Here is a 20,332-nt window from a genome sequence, read left to right on the forward strand (position 1 = left end):
CTTCCTGTGGAGCTTTCTGTACCTTCCCAAGCCCTCAATGAGTGCAAAGGAAAAAATGTTCTTTTCTTCCCTTAGCACGGTACTACCACCCATCTTTCTTGCTGGCATGGGCTACCCCATTAAATCAGCTGCCTGCCAAAATGTCCAGACTAGAAGAGGCACCAGACTCTATGTCTTCTATGCCCCAAACTCCAGGGCACACATCAAACCCTCTAAAGCGCTCTCCTGAATGGTAGACTCCATTCCACCAGAACCGTGGATCAGCAAACACCCAGCTAGGGTGCAAGATACCCTGTCTCCCTTTTTGCAAGCATCTCCACTCCCCATAAGGGAGTCTCTTGGAGGCCCTTTTCTTGGTTTTATGGGGAGCAAAAAGTGTTTCACCTCAAGCTAGTATTTGTTACAGGCCAAGATTTCAAAAATTCTACCCACTTTTTTATCCCTCTACTTACATAGACCCAGGGGCTTAGAGTTGTGGGTCCCAAAGCCAGTTTTGATACCTCTTGAAAGTCATGAGGAATTCCAGTTATTTAACAAATAGAGTGACTAAGGCTTTATTTTTAGATTTGCAATCTGAATGCCCATTCGGGGCAATAAAAAAGTCCCACTCAACATCTTGTTACATAGGGAACTTACTTTGGTAGATCAAATTTTTACTCCCAATTCTTTTCCCCCATGTGATATGATTATAATCCATATTCTTGCCAGGTCTTCTACTGTGAGAAGAGTATACTTTCCCACTTTACTGATATGGGTTTGGGTTTGGCCATGTCATTTGGCCTTGGCCAATGAAATGTTAGCAAACATGATGAGTGCAGAGGCTTTAAATGTACTAGGACAGTTTAGCATTCCTCATGTCCTCCTTCCATTGGGCATGAGAAGAATGAGAAGAATATGTCCCTGGTAGCTGCTGGTAGCATCTGGTGGAGAGATGAGAGATGCATGAAGCAGACCTGAACTTGACCTACAGCATGAAGGAGAGCCAATCCCAGTTGACTGGCCACCTCATAAGTAAGGTAAAGTTTGTTGTATGAGTCACTGCAATAATTAGGGTTATTTGTTAGGCAGCATTATTGCCATACAGTAGCAGCTAATTAATACCCTTGCTATATGTCCAACATTGTGCTGAGCACTGTATTGTCTCCTTTAATTCATTCCTTTTAACAAGTGTGTAAGATAGAATTCTAGTTAATATTATCCTTGTTTTACAGGTTAGGAAACTGAGGTGCAGAGAATTTTAGCACAATTACTAAGTGAAAGAGACAAGCTTCAATCCCAGCAATCTAACTCCAGACCCATACTCTTGCCACCATGGAACAAAAAGCAGGAGACAAAGATGTGGCTCTGTGCTCTGTGCTCTGTCTGCATACTAGTACAGACCTCAGGCTCAAAACCATTGTGACTATTGATATCGTTTGCCTGTGTCCTCACCAAAATCTCATCTTGAATTGTAGTTTTCATAATCCCCACATGTCATGGGAAGGACCTGGTGGGAGGTAACTGAATCATGGGGGCAGATTTTTCCCATGCTCTTCTCATCATAGTGAATAAGTCTCACAAGATGACGGTTTTATAAAGAGCAGTTCCCCTGCACATGGTCTCTTGCCTGCCGCCATGTAAGACATGCCTTTGCTCTTCCTTTGCCTTCCTCCATGATTGTGAGGCTCCCCCAGCCACATGGAACTGTGAATCCATTAAACCTCTTTTTCCTTAGAAGTTACCCAGTCTTGGGTATTTCTTCATAGCAGTATGAGAACAGACTAATACAGCCGTTTATGAGTTCCCTATCAGTACAAGCCTGACCAGATTGCAAGGGCTGAGGCAATTTTTCTAGCTCTGTCAGTGCATGCAAAGAGGATAAGACAGGCTTCCCTTCCAGAATGCATGACCCTTCTCTGAACTTTGAGGAGGGAAAGTCCCACGGGGAATTCTAACCAAGAAACAATCCTGTCATTGTGAAGTGCAGTCATACAACGTTCTGCACGGGATGCAGAGCACACCTCATTCTCTGCCTATTTTTATTCTCTCTAAGCAAATATCTGGGGCTCTCAAAAATTATTACACAATTGCCAGCTGCTGGGATTATACAAATAACATGACAACAGCAAAGCAATATGCTGACCGGTGTTCAAACACCACCACACAACAACAAAGCAACCAGGGGTGCCAGCCCTCATTCACAGCCTGCAAACAGAAGCAGCACAAATGAAGGCCACCCACTCCCTCCTGGTTTTAGGAGAACAGAATAGCAGGCAGTTTGATACCAAGATGGATTTTTTTAACTCTTCAACTTCCAAGATGTTCTATGCACAGGGAGAATGCAAAGTCATGTTCTTTAGCAAAATGTTCTTCATTATTGTGATTCAACAATGTACCCCTTTCTTTAACCAAGTTAGGACTTCTGATGAGCAGCAGTTGGGCTTAAAGGCCTTCAGGTTATAAGCAAGCTAGAAATTCTGAAGTATATAATAATGTATTATATATGTATATTTATGTGTGTATGTATGTGTGTGCATGTACTCTGTTAAGGTGTATGTGAAACAAAGCTTCTTTACAAATTTCTACACTATACACCCTGAGGGCAGAGATCACGTTTTCCTTACCTATCATTAACTCTAATGCCTAACACAATGAGAAGTCAATAAACATTTGCTGAATAAATAAATAAATGTGAAAGGGATTTTAGGGAGAATTACATATTTGAATTTTACATAGTTTAATTCTTAAAATGCAAGACTAGGGCAAGTAAGGAGATGGTTATAAAAATGTGAACCCCTTAGAAACCCCTTAGAAAAAAATAAGGAAGGCCAGGCGCAGTGGCTCACACCTGTAATCCCAGCACTTTGAGAGTCCAAGGCGGATGGATCACTTGATTTCAGGAGTTCAAGACCAGCCTGGGCAACATGGCGAGACCCTGTCTCTACTAAAAATACAAAAAAAAAAAAAAAAAATAGCGAGGCATGATGGGGGGTGCCTGTGGTCCCAGCTACTCGGGAGACTGAGGTGGGAGGATTGCTTGAGCCTGAGAGGCAGAGATTGCAGTGAGCCAAGATCACACCACTGTACTCCAACCTGAGTAACAGAGCAAGACTCTGTTTCAAAAAAAAAAAAAAAGGAAGGGGAGATGGAGAAATTGCCCACTTTCAAAGTCATCGACACTCACCAACAAAGGTAGCACTTTGTAATCTTTATTTCAGCAAGAGAAACCAGCTCAGTGTGTGTAGTGGACGTCTGCGGGCTTTGCCTGCTCAGGACCCGTGTCCCCTTCTTTCAGCAACAACTCTCCAATGTTCCTTTAAGAAACTCCCCTTTCCTCACTACATGCCATCTTGGGAGTCATAGTTATGGTGCCCTCAGGAATGGGCATGTGACCCCAGCTGGGCTAGGCTCTCTCATCCTAGATTGTGAATCATGGACTGAGCACACAAAGCTAGAAAATGGCTGGAGGACCCAGACCCTGGGACATGTTTCCAAATAGCCCACTGATTAGCAAGGGAGCAGGCTGGGCTTTTGACAGACAGAGTGGGAACTTCCCCAGAACACAATATGGAATTTCTATCAATACACGAGCACTCCCAGAGACCCGTTCTTCTGCTCTTTCAGCTAGGGCCCTTTTCCCGAAGCCTTCCCTGGAGCCTAGCACAGAGTACAGAAGAGAACTCTAAGCTGGAAACAGAGGTTCTCATCATAAAGCTGCTGCAAGAAAACAGTTACCTCCCCTCTTAGGCCTCAGTCTCTTCCTCCATAGGATTAAGAGGCTGGGATTAAATAACCACAGAGGAACCTTGTGTGTCGAGCCAATAAAAACAGACCCCTTGGGTCCCTGAGCACCAGCAACGCCAAGCTCACATTGTCAAGGCCAGCGAGGCCTGGAGTTTAAAGCAGTTAATCCCTTGGCTGGATGACTTGGACAAAGAGGATTAACCTCAGATGAGAGAGTTATCATCCAAATATAGAGCAATCCCAAGCACACACATTAGAGATAGGATGTTTCCCCATCTTCTTGTGTAAATTCTTGTTCTCTCGCCCTTGTGGTGAACTCACAGATTAACCCTCCCAGCACCTCAAGGCTAAGGTGTTAGACTGTCCAGACCCTCTCCATGTTCCTCCAACACCTTTCTCAGTTCTCCAATCCAGGGTACATTGTTTCTCCCTTTTAATACACAGGTGTCTTTAAGGCACTTTAAGTTTGGAAAATAACTAACCGTTAAGCACCTACTATGTGCCAGGGACTGTGTTAGACACTGGAGCTACAGTGGTAGACAAGGTGGCACAGTCCTTCTCTCAGGGAATCCACAGTCCAGTGGGAAAGCACCTACTGTGCATAATGTACTCTACTATGCACTGACAAATATGATCTCCTTCAATGCCTCAACAACCCCAGAAAACAGACCTTACTGCAACTATTTTAAAGATCAGGAAATTGGGCCTCTGAGAAGTTAAAGTTGTCTGAGGCTATGTAACCTGTATCAGAAAGAACCTCTTGGTTTAAAAATGATATGGGATTCTACAATATATTCCTATTATGTTGTAGAAGTCAGAAACAATTAGAGAAGAAAAGGGAAAATATTGAACTTCAGCCTTTTCAGATATATATGCTCCTGGTATATTCATCACAGGAAAAAAACTGGATGTTTACCCCAGTCGTTTTCTCTATTAAAGAGCACCCAGGCTACAGGCAACCCAACAGCTCAGCTATAACCTTTTAATCTTCATGTTATCAAGAAACATGCCTCTGGATCCTCCTCAACGTGTTCCCATAAGCTCGTGAGAAATCGCTCATTGAAATTTCAGCTTCTGTGTGGGTGAAAGTCAGCTAAACTACTGCAACAAACAAACTCTAAGATGTCAGTAGTTTAGCATAGGCAGAGTTTATTTCTCGCACTTGAGATAGCCTCATGCAGGGGCAGCCAATAGATGAAAAGGAGCCTGGAAGAGCACACCTTTCTCACCGCATCAACGAAACTGTTACATGGCCACGCCCACTTGTAAGGGAAGCCTGGAGATGTAGTGTATGTGCCCCGGAGGAGGAGGAAATGAAGCCAGCTGGTCTTTGCCAAAGGCTCCTAAACTGCATACTTAATATGATTACATCTGGGCCAGGCATAGTGGCTCACGCTGTAATCCCACTGCTTTAGGAGAGGCCAAGGTGAGAGGACCACTTCAGGCCAGGAATTCAAGACTAGTCTGGGCAAAATAGGGAGACCCCATCTCTCCAAAAAACAAAAAAAAATTAATTTAATAAAAATTAGCCAGGAATGGTGGTGTTTGCCTTTTCATCCCAGCTACTCAGGAGGCCGGGGTGGGAGGATCTCTTGAGCCCAGGAGTTTGAGGCTGCAGTGAGCCATGACAGCACCACTGCAATCCAGCCTGGGTGGCAGAGCAAGACCCTGTCTCTAAAAGAGAAAGAATAGAATTCAAAATGCTACACAAATGGTGGAGATTATAAGTAGGTTTTCCTTTTCTTTGCCCTATTTCCTAGATGGTCTATAATATGTCTTTAATGTATCCAAAATGATGAGGAAAAAGAGAAAGCGGGAAAATCCCCTAATCAGTGAGTCTTTGAGGAGTTATGGGTAGAACTATGTAATCCAGGTAACTACCCAAGAAGTACAGGCAAATCCTGCTTCCCTGATTCCCTTGCTGCTCTCTCATCTTTTTCAAACAGAACTTTCCACTCCATTTGTTTTGGGTAACGACAACCTAAAAGCTTTTTCTTCCTTAAATGCTTTCCATGCTCTCTGGGATCTTTCTGTGCCTCAGAGCATCTCCAAGACATCAATCACAGTTTCCAAGGCTGCTTCTCTATTTGGATGGAGATCTGTGACCAAGATCAAACCAAACTTGTGATCCGCTTAATTCACACCCGGCCACACATCATGGCTGAAGCACAGGACAGCGGCGACCTCACCATTTGCAGGAGTGTTTCAGGAGCCAAGACAACCAGCTCCTCTGGATCACCACGGTTCTCGAGCTTCTTCTTCCTTGGCACATCTGGTGACAACATTTAAACCCACAAGAGATTCTAGTGGGCGTCCTGCTACTTCTCACCAAACTTCTCCCCATCCCCCTTCTCCCTATCCCCACCCAACCCAACCCTCACCCCACTCCCAGCCAATACCACCTCAGACCCCGTGTTTTGGCCACAGCAGATGACATAGTTCCGATGTGTGTCCCCGCCCAAATCTCATGTTGAAATGCAATCCTCAGTGTTGGAGGTGGGGCCTGGTGGAAGGTGATAGGATCACGGGGTTAGATTGCTCATGAATGGTTTGGCACCATCCCCTTGGTGCTGTCCTGGCAATAGTGAGTGAGTTCTCATGAGATCTAATCACTTAAAAGTGTGTGGCACCTCCCCTCTCTCTCTCTTGCTCCTGCTTCTGCTACGTGACATGCCTGCGGTCTCTTTGCCTTCTTCCATAATTGAAAGCTTCCTGAGGCTTCTCCAGATGCCACCATGCTTCCTGTACAGCCTGCAGAACCATGAGCCAATTAAAACTCTTTTCTTATAAATTACCCAATCTCAGGTATTTCTTTATAGCAATGAAAGAATAGACTAATACACCAAACCCCCTATCGTTCCAAAATCAACCATGCATTTGCAGGTCTATATGCTTCTCCTGAAACCATTCCCTATCCTCCCCACAACAGCCCAAACTTCAAGGCTCATCAGACAATATCCCCTCCCCTGTCCAATAGCTTTGCCTGACCCCCGTCTTCTTTCCTCATACAGCAATAGCAACGGCTTCCAGCCTCACACTCCCCAATTATCTCAGCGTGTATCTCCCCACCTTGTATTCTAAGTATTAATTAATGAGCTCCCCTACTGCAGAGCCCTAAGCAGACAGGCTCTGGGGCTCTTTGCCCTGCACCATCTCAAAGAACCACAAGAAGGTAAGAGTTTGCTTAAGAATCCAGGAACTGATTAGAAGGCCAAGCCAGCCAGCAGGGGCCTTGCTTGTCTAGAGGAAATGGGCTGAAAGTAACAAGACATAAACTTGGGAGTGACACAGGTGAAACTGAGAAACCTGATAGGACTAGCCTGGCCTCTGACAGCCCTCTGTAGTGCCCCAAGATGCTGCATGCCGGGCCACTGAAGAAGCAGGCGGCCACCACTCCTGTGATATGAGGGTGGGAGCCCAGCACAGATTTTCTGCCACAGACGTGGGCAGTGCCACCAAAAAAAAAAAAAAAAAAGCCTTATCCATCATGGGAAATAGGAGAAGTTGGCTCAGCACCCCACCCTGTTTTCATATACCCTTCCTCATCTACTTCTCCATTGCCCCATTTGAGTTTCTCTTCTTTGCTTTAAGTTTCAAGCTACTGCCTTTACATTGCTACCCTATAGCTTTCCTTTCCTTAAAGCTTCATGTTTATGCTTTGCTTTAAAAAACAAAAATTAAAGTGGCTGCATTTAATTCACAGACCGTTACACTGGCATGTGTGGGATGTGTTCGTCACTTGTCATGGTGCTAGGGGTGGAACTAAATTCCTTGAGCCCTCCAGGGCCAAGGACAGAGGCTCCTGACATTCCCATGACCTCTCCAGCCCCATCTCCCAGGCCCAGCACTTTGCCTGGGGCAGGCCACCCCACAGTGCCTCTTCCTCTCCCGCAGAGCCTCCCACGTGCCAGCTGGGCTCCGTTCCTCGGCGCCATCTGCCACACCCCAGATCAGGCGAGAGGCCACGGTCAGATTCTGAGTGCGACAGAGCAGGGATGGCAGGCAACACAGGAGCCACCCTCACCCTCACTGGGCCTGGGCTCTGGGAGCTGGGCAGGGAAAATCGCAGAAGATTGAGCAATCAGAGGAAGCTGTTGAGGGGCCTAACCAGGCTGTCACCTGCTTGGGAGAACTAGTTGTGCCATTTCAGAGGGTTTCTAAGCATGACAATGTAGGGGACCCACGCCCCGTTTTCCTGTTCTCTCTTGGCCTCTCATACGAACTTAACATTGCTACAACCCCGACCTGAGCTTTGATCCTCTCTCCATCATTAACTTACTGTATGAATCCGTGAGCCAATTAAACCTCTTTTCTTATAAATTACAATTCTGTTTTCATGGTCATTTCATGAGAGAAACCTGCAAATGAACACTGTTAAGAAGAAGGAACAGGCCAGGCGCGGTGGCTCACGCTTGTAATCCCAGCACTTTGGGAGGCCGAGGCGGGCGGATCACGAGGTCAGGAGATCGAGACCACGGTGAAACCCCGTCTCTACTAAAAAATACAAAAAATTAGCCAGGCGTGGTGGCGGGCGCCTGTAGTCCCAGCTACTCGGAGAGGCTGAGGCAGGAGAATGGCGTGAACCCGGGAGGCGGAGCTTGCAGTGAGCCGAGATTGCGCCACTGCATTCCAGCCTGGGCGACAGAGCGAGACTCCGTCCCAAAAAAAAAAAAAAGAAGGAACAGAACACGTTAATGGATAAATGAGCTATCCATCATTACTCCTGAGTGAGCATGATTTGTAATGTGAGTAATGACAGACAGCTCTTTTTTCCATCCAAATAAGCTATTTCTGAGGTGGATGCAGTGGTTCATGCCTGTAATCCCAGCACTTTGGGAGGCCAAGCCTGGAGGATTGCTTGGGAAATCCAGCCTGGGCAGTATAGTGAGAACTCATCTCTACAAAAAATTAAAAAATAGCCAGATATGGTGGGACACGCCTACAGTTCCAGCTACTTGAGAGGCTGAGGTGAGAGGATTGCTTGGGCCCAGGAGGCAGAGGTTGCAGTGAGCCAAGATTGTGCCACTACACTCCCGCCTGGGCAACAGAGCAAGAACATGTATCAAAAAGAAATTTTTTTAATTATTTCCTTCCTTGAATAAAAGTTTGGATTCCCTGCTTTCTAGGTTCCCTTCAAGCTCTGAAACTGTAAGAACCTACAGTTCAATTAAGGTCTTCATTGCCTTGAGTGTATTCTGGACCTGAAAAGGAACATGCCCGTGAAATATTCATTAAAACGAATCATGCTCACTCAGGAGTAATGATGGACAGCTCATTTATCCATTAACAGAACCATTAAGTGTTCTGTTCCATCTCCTTAGCAGTGTTCATTTGCAGGTTTCTCTCATGAAATGATCATGAAAACAGGATTGTAAATCACATCTATCAAACCTAGATGAGTTTTGGGAGCCTAGAGCGCCTGCCCACACACATATCACCTGGGGTTGACATAAGAAGTACTTAATAGCACCAAGCTCCCAGTTTGAACAGTCAACTTCCAAATCCAGACACCTGTGATTCAACAATCAACTTCTGGGTGCAGACATCCGTGATTCAAGAAGGCCCCAGTGGTCTGGAAAAATTACCTTCTCTTGCATCTATGCAGAGCTGGCAGGAAACAAATGAGATTGTGCATCCACTTTTCCAAGGGTACTTTTGTCTGTAATTTATTTTCCCTGAGCCTCAGATATCTCATCTGTAAAATGGGCACAGGAGGAAGGATGTGGCCTATCTGCCTCCTGAAGAAGTTCAGTTCTGAGGAGCTAGACAGTCATCCGTTAGGGGAGAATTTTCAATTGCCTTTTGTGAAAAGAAAATTAATGCTACTCTCTCCCCTGCCAAACCATACAGAATCAAGCTCTAACAACTGAAGGGAACAGGAGGTGGGTGGAGCAGAAGTGTGTATAGAAAACAGGAAGACTTAATGGGACCACAGGCTTCTGTGTGGGAGCTGAAGCAGGGAACCCATGGTGTGAGTCTTTGTTGCTAAGTCAGGAGACACTGTTGCGTTACCTGTAATCAAAGGTCAGGACAGCAAGGGAGCTTTGGCTTTGCTGAGGATGTAACTGGGGGCTTAAAGGGAAAGCTGAGTATATGATTCTTGATCTAGAGGATGTCAGAACGGTAGCCAAGGCATGAGGGTGGTGGAGAGAGGGTAACATTAGCTGCTGAGTACCTGCCAAAGACTTAGCTCATCACTGTCACTTACCTGCTGATCTCCTGCCCAGGCTGGGAGGAGCAACCAGCCAACAGAGAAACCACAGCAGCATTTATTCACCATGTATCTAATAAATACGTATTGTATGCCTGCTATGTGCCTGGAACAGGAAGAACCACAGACTTTTCCAGAAGAACACCATGCAGTGCATTCTGTGGGAGCCACAAAGGCATCAGATAGGAAACCTTCTGCATCTATATACTACACATGACTCCACAATTTTCATCATGGAATTCCAACAAACTACGCGACATTGCAGAACTGAACTAAGGAGACTGGCTTATTGCAGAGAAGGGAGGTTAGTTTTCCTCTGAGGCACCTTGAAATGTCTAGCCCATAAGGCTAGACATTTTATTATTGTCCCTTTGTCTAATTTTGAACATTATGGGCCCCGTGCAAATAATCTTCTAAATGGCACTGTGAACATCAAATTCTCAACTCTCCCTTCACATAAAATCTTTAAGTCCCTTGCTGGTATGGTAATCCTTTAATCAATATTTACACCAACATAGTTCCAAGTCCAGGAGCATGAAGGGGACTGCAGAACACTTGGGTATTATTACTATCATCGTCATCACCACCACCACCACCACCACACTACACCACCATCATCACCTTACAACTGAGGAAACCAAGGCTCAGGGAAATTAAATAATGTGCTCAAGTTTACACAGCTAGAAAGTAAGGAAGCTTGGGCTGGGCATGGTGACTCACGCCCATAATCCCACCACTTTGGGGGCTAAGGTGGAAGAATCACTTGAGCCCAGGAGTTCAAGACCAGCCTGGGCAGCATAGCAAGATCCCGTCTCTACAAAAAAAATTTAAAAATTAGCCGGGCATGGTGGTGCATGCCTGTATTCCCAGCTACTTTGGAGGCTGAGATGGAAAGATTGCTTGAGCCCAGGAGGTCAAGGCTGCAATGAGCTGAGTTCACGCCACTGCACTCCAGCCTGGTTGACAGAGTGAGACCCTGCCTCAAAAAAAAATAGAAAGCTAGCGGGCACGGTGGCTCACGCCTGTAATCCCAGCACTTTGGGAGGCCGAGGTGGGAAGATCACAAGGTCAAGAGATCGAGACCATCCTGGCCAACATGGTAAAACCCCATCTCTACTAAAAATACAAAAATTAGCAGGGCATGGTGGCACGCGCCTGTAGTCCCAGCTACTCAGGAGGCTGAGGCAGGAGAATCGCTTGAACCCGGGAGGCAGAGGTTGCAGTGAGTTGAGATTGTGCCACTACACTCCAGCCTGGTGATAGAATGATACTCCATCTCAAATAAATAAATAAATAAATAAATAAATAAACAAACAAACAAACAAAGTAATAAAGTCTGAGTGCAAACCCAGTTCTGTCTGATGCTAAAGCCCACGGCTGCATCCTATGCCCCATGTGGTCAGGCCTAGTACCTACATGTAAAAATGAAGGGCAGCTTGGGTCTCTTTCTCACATTTCCTTCTGGGATTTGGTTCTTTTTCTCTGCCACTGGCACATTCTCCATCTCTGTCTCTCTCTCTCTCTTTCTCTCTCTCTCTCTCTCTCACACACACACACACACACACACACACACACACAACCACTTTCAATAGCAGTACCTGCTTTTTCTTGTTTCACTCCCTTCACCAACATCATTGCAAACAAAACTTATATAGAATCAGCCACACCACGAGGAGAAAATGGACAGCACCCACAGCCTGAGGCTGAAGTCATTCCAGCCCTTCCCTTTTCCTATGAAGGCTATTCCCTATTTCTTCCTTTTATAAACAGGAACACATTATGCAAGCTACTGTAGATGTGGGGTTTCTCAAGCAAGCTGGTGACACTTGGCATAAATTGATTTAAATAAAATTCTCCCCTTTCAAGATTCTTCCTTGCTTCTGCCTCATCTTAAATTAAGAGCAGTACAATAATAACCCAAGAACATCACACCCCTGAATTTCAGCCACCTCCCTCTAAAGGATCTTTTCTCATTTTTTGAAAATATGAGCTATTTTTTGGTTTCTACTTGTTCCTCTTTCTTGTCACCACACGTTGCTTTCTGTATGATATAAGCAATTGGAGCCTTCACATTTAAAGCCTCTTTTTAGTGCATGAGATCCACAATAAGGCTCCCATGAGACCTTGTAAAGAAAGGCAATAACTTCAAGGAGTTACACTTCAAGATCCACCAAAGCAAAGATTTGCAGTCAACTCTAGTAATTAAGTGGTTCCATTCACTCATTCAGTACATATCCACTGAGTATATACAATGTGCCAGACAATACTCTGGGCACTAGTGATATAGCAGTGACCTGGCTCATGGAAAAATAAATAACATGCTAATGATACTCAAACCTATGTCTCCTTCCTGAAACTCTTCCCTGAACTCTAGACTCTCATATGAAATGAATTACTTAACATCTCCCATTGGATATCCAATTAAACCCCATCACTGTTTCCTCTCCACCTCACTAAAGTGCTACTCCATCCAGCTGCTTAGGTCAAAATTCATTAAGTCATCTTTTTCTCATACCCTAAGTATCTAACTCATCCACACATCCTGCCTACTTTATGAATTTATCAACTTCTCACCATCTTTTTTTGTTTTTATTTATTTTTGACATGATCTCAATCCACTGTCCAGGCTGGAGTACAATGGCATTATCATGACTCACTGCAGCCTCGACCTCCCCAGGCTCAGGTGATCCTCCCACCTCAGACTCCCGAGTAGCTAGGACTACAGGCATGTGCCACCACACCTGGCTAATTTTTTTATTTTTTGTAGAGTTGGGGTTTTGCCATGTTGCCCAGGCTGGTCTCAAATGCCTGAGCTCAAGTGATGCACCCACTTTGGCCTCCCAAAGTGCTGGGATTACAACTTCTCACCATTTTAAGTACTATCCAGCCTGGTCCAAACCACCACCCTCTCTCACCTGGGTCATGGCAGTACCATCCTGACTAATCTCCCTGTTTCCACCCTTGTCCTCTGAGAGTCTATACTAAGCTCTAAAGCTCAAGGGATCCTTGGAAAACATAAATCAGCTAATAGTACCCTGTGCTCAAAATTCTCCAGTGGTGTCCCATCTTTCTCACAGTAAAAGCTAAAGTCTACACAAGGCCCTACAGGACCTTGTATTAGCTGGCTCCCTGCTACTTCTCTGATCTCTTCTCCCACGCTCACCCTGTCTCATTCAGTTCCTTCTACATAAGCCACCTTGCTGTTCCTGGAACATGCCAGTTATCTGTTTCCTCGGGGCCTTTGCACTTGTTCTCCCTACCTGGAAATGTCTTTCCCCAGATAACTGTCTGGCTCACTCCTTCAATTCCTTCATGTCACCCTACCACCTTATATAAAATACCCACTCTTCACTTTACCCTACCCTCCCACTCCAACGCAACAAGGCACCCCCCCATCTTCCTTTCCCTGCTCAACATTCCTTAATCACCTGATATAAAACATATATTATTTACTTACATATTATTTGTCTCCCTCAACTAGAATGAATGCTTCATGAGATGGGTCTGCTTCCTATAGCATGCCTGGCACATAGAGACCACTCAATAAATATTTATTTAGTGAATGAATGATTTATCTAAAGATACATACATCTCTAGATGGTCAACCACAGAAACACAGAAAAAGAGACAGTCACAAGAGCAAGTACAGGCTCTGCCCATTCAAGCAGAGTCCAGAAGAAAATGAAACCTAGCCAAGAGCACTTTAAATGTTCAGGTCCCAGTCAGGTGTGGTGGCTCACACCTGTAATCCCAGCACTTTGGGAGGCCGAGGTGGGCAGATCACCTGAGGTCAGGAATTTGAGACCAGCCTGACCAACATGGAGAAACCCCATCTCTACTAAAAATACAAAATTAGCCAGGCATGGTGGTGCACGCCTGTAGTCCCAGCTACTCAGGAGGCTGAGGCAGAAGAATCACTTGAACCTGGGAGGCTGAGGTTGCAGCGAGCTGAGATCGCACCACTGCACTCCAGCCTGGGCAACAAGAGTGAAACTCCATCTCAAAAATAAATAAATAAACATTCAGGTCCCTATGGTAGACTGATTGATTGATTGCAAAAATGTCTCAATTCTTTCCCTCCCTGTATCTATACATTTTGCAATGTGACTATGTGGCTCCTCCTATCAAGAAGTGGAGTCTATTTTCCTAACTTTCCACTCTGGGCTATCTTGTGTCTTAATTTTGTCATTAGACAAAGATAAAGTGATGGAGTGCCAGTTATAAGCTTAGGCCTCAAGAGGCCATACAAGCTTTCACTTTCTCTTGGCCTCCTGCCACTACCATGTGAACATACCGAGCTAGCCTGCTGGAGGATGAGTGACCACATGGAGCAGAGCCAAGTCATCCAGCTGAGGCCATCCTAAAGCAGCCAGCCCTCAGACTCCCCATCAGCAGACCAAAAAATCACATGAGCAAGCACAGCTGAAATCAAGCAAGCACAACTCTGATCTGCAGAACTACCCAGTCAACCAAGAGACATGTGAGAAAATAACAAATGACTGTTGTTTTAAGCCACTAAGTTTAGGGGTGGTTTGGTCTGTAGTCCCTTTGGCAAGATTGGCCCTAAAGCATGTAATCAGTCCCTAGGGTAGGCATCTAAGCTGCTTTGCTCTGAATAATGTGCTTCAGGACACCTTCTCCTTGTGATTTGGCTGTTATGACAGGGGTCCGCAGGAAGAAGACCCACTAGCCAAGCCACACAGTGTCTCAACCATTGCAAATCAATAAGCTGGCATGCAGGTGAACAAGCTCACTGTGACGTGGCCCGGAAAGACAGATCAGGTTTCTGAGGCAGCAATACTAAAAGCCGGATATTGGATGGGGGAAATTCACAGAAGTAAATGTTGCCTTCTGAGGTGGACTTGGGGACACCCACCCAGACTCTCTGACCTTGACCCAGCCTCACCTCATTCTATTTCACAGAAACTTTGGCTAGGTTCTCAGGCATCCAGCCCCATTTCTGGCCATGGAACACACTGCAGTAGCCCTTCTGCACCAAGGACAGCTGAGTGATGAGGCTCTCAAATCCCCAAACCATGTTTTCTCTAGAGGAATAAAGTTTCCAAAGGGCAGAGCAGCAAACTGATCTTTATGTTAAGACTATAAGATAGAGGCTTTAAATAAATTTGCCATATCGTATTATGTAAATGCATTCCATGGTACACTGAAGGTCAGCATATTTCCAGATGATCCCGACACTTTTCCATGATCATAGAAACTCTTCTCATTCTCAAAGAAAAAAGAATATCTAGCAAGGACTGCTGGCCTGTTTGCTAAAGATGACCTTTTCTTTTAGTGTGGGGGAAAGGAAACAAAAAATCATAATACTAAGATTCAAAAGAAGCACAAACACAGTCCTCCATCCAGATGGGAGAAATCTGAATGTTACGTTCCACAGTTTCCTTAATTCCTGTGCTTCCCGTTGCCTTGCAAAGACCTGTGCTTTCTGCTTGCTGCATTCGTGTACGCTCTGAATGACCACAGGTACTTATGTCTACCAACCAACCTTCTTCTAAACACACAGTTTAGGATTTCATCCAGTTCCTTAAACAATAACTCGGCATATACATCATAGTGACAAATAGGAATCCTAAGAGGCAATATCTCAAAGACCTGCAGTGTTGCCCCTATGACCTCAGGTCCTACTGCTGTCCTGGTGTCTGACTCAACAGCAGCTTCCGTGGCCTCCTTTCTGGGTCTCTTGGGAACACATCTCTCTCCTATCTCAGGGTTTTGCAGGTGCTGCCTGCAACCCCTGGCTTCCTCCCTCACTTCCCCAGATGTCTGGTAAAATGTCATTTACCAGAATCCCTTGCTTCCTCCCTCACTTTCCCAGATGTCTGGTCAAATGTCGTTTACCAAAAAGCCTTCCCTGGCCAAGCTGTATAAAAATAAATAACAAGCCCCACCCTGCCCTCTGGCAGCACTCCCCAGTACTCTCAGCCAGCTTTATTTTTCTCCATTACAGTGTCTCATCAGCTGATACACTCTATACTTATTCGTCCATCATCTTACACACACACACATACACACACTCTCTCATTAATTTAAGCTCCTTGAGAGAGGGCTTTTTTGGTTGTTTTGGCTGTATTCTCCACACATAGAGCAATGGCTGACACATAGTAGGAACTTAATGAATGAACTGCCATTTCTTGAGCACCTACTTTGTGCCAGGCAAGTTACATATGATGATCGGGTAACAATGGGTAAATATTTTAAAGCACCTTTTCTTTAATTATTATAAGAATCCTATTACTGTCTCCATTTTACAGATCAGGAAACTAATGCTCAAAGAGGGGCTAAGTAACTTGCCCAAGACACTCACCTAGGTCTGTCTGAGCATCCACGCTCATGCTTCTTGTAGCACACGCTGCTTTTCAAATACCTTAATGATGATGTAGGCGCATGTAACACACATCTCTGGCAAATACATAACACAAGAGCTTTCCATTCTATCATTTTTCTTCACCCATCACAGCTTTGGTCCAGGAAGAAACATCCTTGAGATTGGATTTTCATCTCCCAGAAAAGACTGGTAGTAACAGCTTTAGTTTTCCCTTATTCCACCCATTTAGGGAAAATGAAGGGAGTTTTCCTTTCGAACTGGGCTGGGACAAGAACAGATAGGTCGGGGACCCAGGGAGAACCAGACAGAAGTTCATCTGCTCTGAAACTCCCTCAGAATTTTCTAGAGCCCCGGCCTTTGTGAAGTGCTGCTTCAAAACCTTCATAGTCCTGGAATTCAGGAAAACCATTCATTAAAAAAGGAAAAAATTAAAAGTCTGACTTGTATTGCGTGTGCTCCTCTCTGGGTGTCACCCTGTGCCTACTGGGGTCTAGTCACGTACTGCAAACACCAGCCCAGCCGAGACTTGTAAAGCTCTGCCCACCCAGTGGCAGTGATGGCAATGGTGTGGGAGAGTCATGTGGGTCACTCCCAGACCGAAGAACCAAGACAGCGACCCAGTCCCTGCTGAAATCCATGTCATGCCTAATCCATGAGGGCTTCATTTTTATACTAATCACTGCCACTATCAATTTCCTCCTCCTCTCTGCTCTCACTGCTCTTTTCCAACACCATCATGAACTTACCCACCTCCTGATTACGAGTGCTTCTCCCCCTACCAGGTGTGAACCTCAGGGAGCCAGGACATTGTTATCATCATCTCTGCATCCCCAAGGACTAATCCCATCTCTGACAAATACTAAGTGCTCAGTAAGTATTTGCTGACTCAAGAAAGAAGCAGAACGAGCCTGTACCTACTGCACCAACTGGAACAAGCAGAACAAGTCACCTCTTCTGGAAAGGGCAGGAAGCGGAAACACAGAGGAGACCAGCATAGACCAGAACCACCGCTGAGCCCACTACAGTGCCCAGTCCTCCCTCATGCACCCTCCTCACCCCTCACCTGCCACTCTCTGAGCCCCAAAGCCACCCACATTCACCTCCCCAAGGGCTAGAAAGCCAGCAAGCATCCCCCAGCGTCCCACCCCACCCCACTGGGGCTGCTCTTATCAGAGCCCAAGACACCAACGTTAAGTTACCCTTAAACGGAGTAATTTGCATCTGTAATTTCCAGATAAAGGATTGTATTTCATCAGCCCTGCTGAACCCTGGACAGCAGAGATTTCTACCGCCCGTCTGCCGAAGACACAGCGGTGCCTTGCTCCTCCCTGGCTAAACGCATTGGCTAGCCCATCCCTGCAAAACAAGTCATTTTCCTTCCCTTGCGCTAAAACCCGTCCATAAACAAATCCTTCTGTGTCCCTAAGAAACGGCTCCCACGCCTACGGAGGGCGCCCTGCACATACAGAAATACACACTCACAAACCCCAAGAGTCACCAGGTGTAAGCACGTTTGAATTCTGTTCTTTAAGAACAAACCAACAACAATAACAAAATCCATCTACTAGAATGTAACTGAAACTAAAAGCAGCTGCTAGGAAGCTTATGGAAACGGAGCTATAAATGCCAGCAGCCTGACATTTATAAGTTGCAAAACTACTTATGGCGCTAATAGTTCAAACAGGGTTTTAAAACAGCCCTTGGGGAGACCGCTTTCAAAGAAGCGCACAGCTCCAGGCAGCGGGCAAGTCCTTGCTTTTCTGCGCCGGCTTCCCAAGACTCTCCGGTCTTTTGTGCCATTTACTATGAACAGCACTCAGCTGTGCGAGCGTGTATATTTCAGCCCAGGCAGGCGAGTCTGGGAGCCCTGGCGCACGCGGGGTCCGCGCCCCGGCTGGGTCGGTTGCACCGCAGCGAGCAACGCCGTCCCCTACCTGGGTGGGAAATCCGCTGGCGGCCGCCTCCGGATGCAGGCAGAGCAGCGTCCGCCCCGGCAGCCCCGCGTGCAGCTCTGGCTAACGCGGAGCTGGGCGATCCGGGCGGAGGCAGGCGCCGGCGGGTGTCACACCTGCATCACCGCGCCCACGCCGCCGCCGCCGCCGCCAGCCGCCCAGGCGCAGCGCGCAGCGCGCCCCCGCACTACAGAGCACCCGGGGCGGGAGGCTCCTGGCTCCTCTATTCAGCGGGATCAGATCCTAACCCGCTTTCTTCCCGGCCCGGGCATTAAAAGTATTCGCTGCGGGCAGCTCTGCTTCTAAATCTCCTTCTAATCGAAGGCTGGGTGTAGAGATAGCTCAGAGGGAAGGAGGACCAGTGAGGCCGCAAGGTCTCCGGATTTGCAGACCAATAGATATTAAACTTATTCCTCGAGTTTTGTAACCAGCTGATCATGGGCGTCGTCTCGCTGTCTCCACCCCGCCTAGGGCGAGGGGGCGCTGTGGACTCCACATGCCCTTCCACCCACTCTGAACTAGGATGCGTCAGAGGACTAGACGCAAGTTCCCGGGAAGGGGATTCCTCTGATCACGCCGCCCCCAAAGTATCGTCGATCATGGGTGCTGTTCGACTGCTTTGTTCTCGTTTGCCTCATCAGGAACTGAAAAGAACCTACCTGGCCAGCGCGGGGAGGAGGAAAGCCGCCCTCCACCTCTGTCTCCCTCCTTCCAAACCACCACCCACTAACTCCACTGTCGAGAGTTCAGCAAACTAAACTGCCAAGGCTCAGCACCAAAAGACTCTTTAGGAGCATAGGGCTCCTTCTAGGAGGAAGTAAGGAGCAAGGAAAGGACACTGGAAATTCGGATGCGGACTCAAACAGCACAACACTGCAGGTGCCTGGCCCCCTCTAGGATCCGAAGCTACGTTCCTTTCCTAACAGGGCTAAAATGAAGGCGAGTTCTGGAAGAGGCTTCCCTTTTCTCCATCGGGCACATCCTCCATCATGAGGTCTTCAGCTGGACTCCTCACTCTCTCGCTGCCGTCAATGCCCTGCGCCCCAGCTCCCTGCCTCTTCCCTGGCTGGGGCCTCCGCCGACTCGCACCTGGACCACCCGCAAGGACATCAACTTCTCAGGCTCCTTGAGTCGTTTCTCAACATGTAAATCTGATCTTGACTCTTTCCTACCTAAAACCATGTGATGGCTTCCCAGTGTCCTTGAAAAATCCGAAACCTTTTTTTTTTTTTTTTTTTTTTTTTTTTGAGACAGGGTCTGGCTCTGTCGCCCAAGCTGTGGTGCAGTGGCTGGATCATAGCCTCAGCCTCCCCAGCTCAAGCAATCCTCCTGCCTCAGCCTCTCAAGTAGCTGGGACTACAGGCATGTGCCACCACTCCTGGCCAATTGTTAAACGTTTTGTAGAGTAGAAGTCTCACTCTGTTGTCCAGGCTGGTCTGGAACTCCTAGTGATCCGCCTGCCTCAGCCTCCCAAGCTGGGATGCAGGCTCGCGTTACAGCGCCAGCCTAACACATCACATTTAGTGCTGGAAAGCAAACCTTTGCTGACCCCCACAGCCTCACCCCTCCACCCTCATCTTTTCCCCTGTACTCTGGCCATATGGAACTTTTAATTCCATGGACGTGCCTCACTCTCTCACCTCTAGGTCTTTGCACATACTATTCCCTCTGCTTGGAATGTTCTCTTCCTCCCATTCCTCTTACCTCTGCCTAAAGCCTTATCATTCTCAGCTGAGCCATCTCTTCCTCAAAGAAGTCTTCGCTCTTCCCTGAAATACCTGAGTTCTCCCTGCTCCATATGCCCAGAGCTACCATTAGTTCCTCTACTACAGCACCCAACGCCTTACTAAAGTTGTCATCCGGCTTCCTTAAGAGAATGTAAGCTGCAGGAACGCACGCCTCTGTTGTCTGCCTCATACGGACAGGGACCCAGAATATCGTGTCTGCTTAATATCTATTGCTGTAGCCACCATCCAGATTAAGGTAGCAAACAGTCCTGGCATCAAGGGGTCTCTTTAAGCTCTTTCCCAGGCAATACCACTCACCCTCTACCCAGGTGTAACCATCACTCTGACCCTTTTCAGCACCAATTAGTATCAG

The 20,332-nt window shown here is 46.7% G+C and overlaps 1 protein-coding gene across 15 annotated transcripts in view; it reads right to left on the reverse strand.

Annotated features, from left to right (window-relative positions):
* The window catches only part of SV2B (synaptic vesicle glycoprotein 2B), a 188,440-nt gene extending 169,474 nt beyond the window's left edge, over positions 1 to 18,966 (reverse strand). For 3 of the 15 annotated variants that reach the window (XM_063640104.1, XM_063640103.1, XM_055277142.2), the window contains exon 1: positions 18,215 to 18,822. The gene's annotated coding sequence lies outside the window, so the exon portion shown is untranslated. Of the gene's footprint in view, positions 1 to 16,259; positions 18,823 to 18,891 lie in introns of those variants that run through there. The other 12 variants (XM_063640101.1, XM_063640099.1, XM_063640097.1 and 9 more) reach the window with 8 other exon arrangements.
* Between the last annotated feature and the right edge of the window lie 1,366 nt (positions 18,967 to 20,332).

Source organism: Symphalangus syndactylus, chromosome 5 (assembly GCF_028878055.3).
Source record: "Symphalangus syndactylus isolate Jambi chromosome 5, NHGRI_mSymSyn1-v2.1_pri, whole genome shotgun sequence".
NCBI lineage: Eukaryota > Metazoa > Chordata > Mammalia > Primates > Hylobatidae > Symphalangus > Symphalangus syndactylus.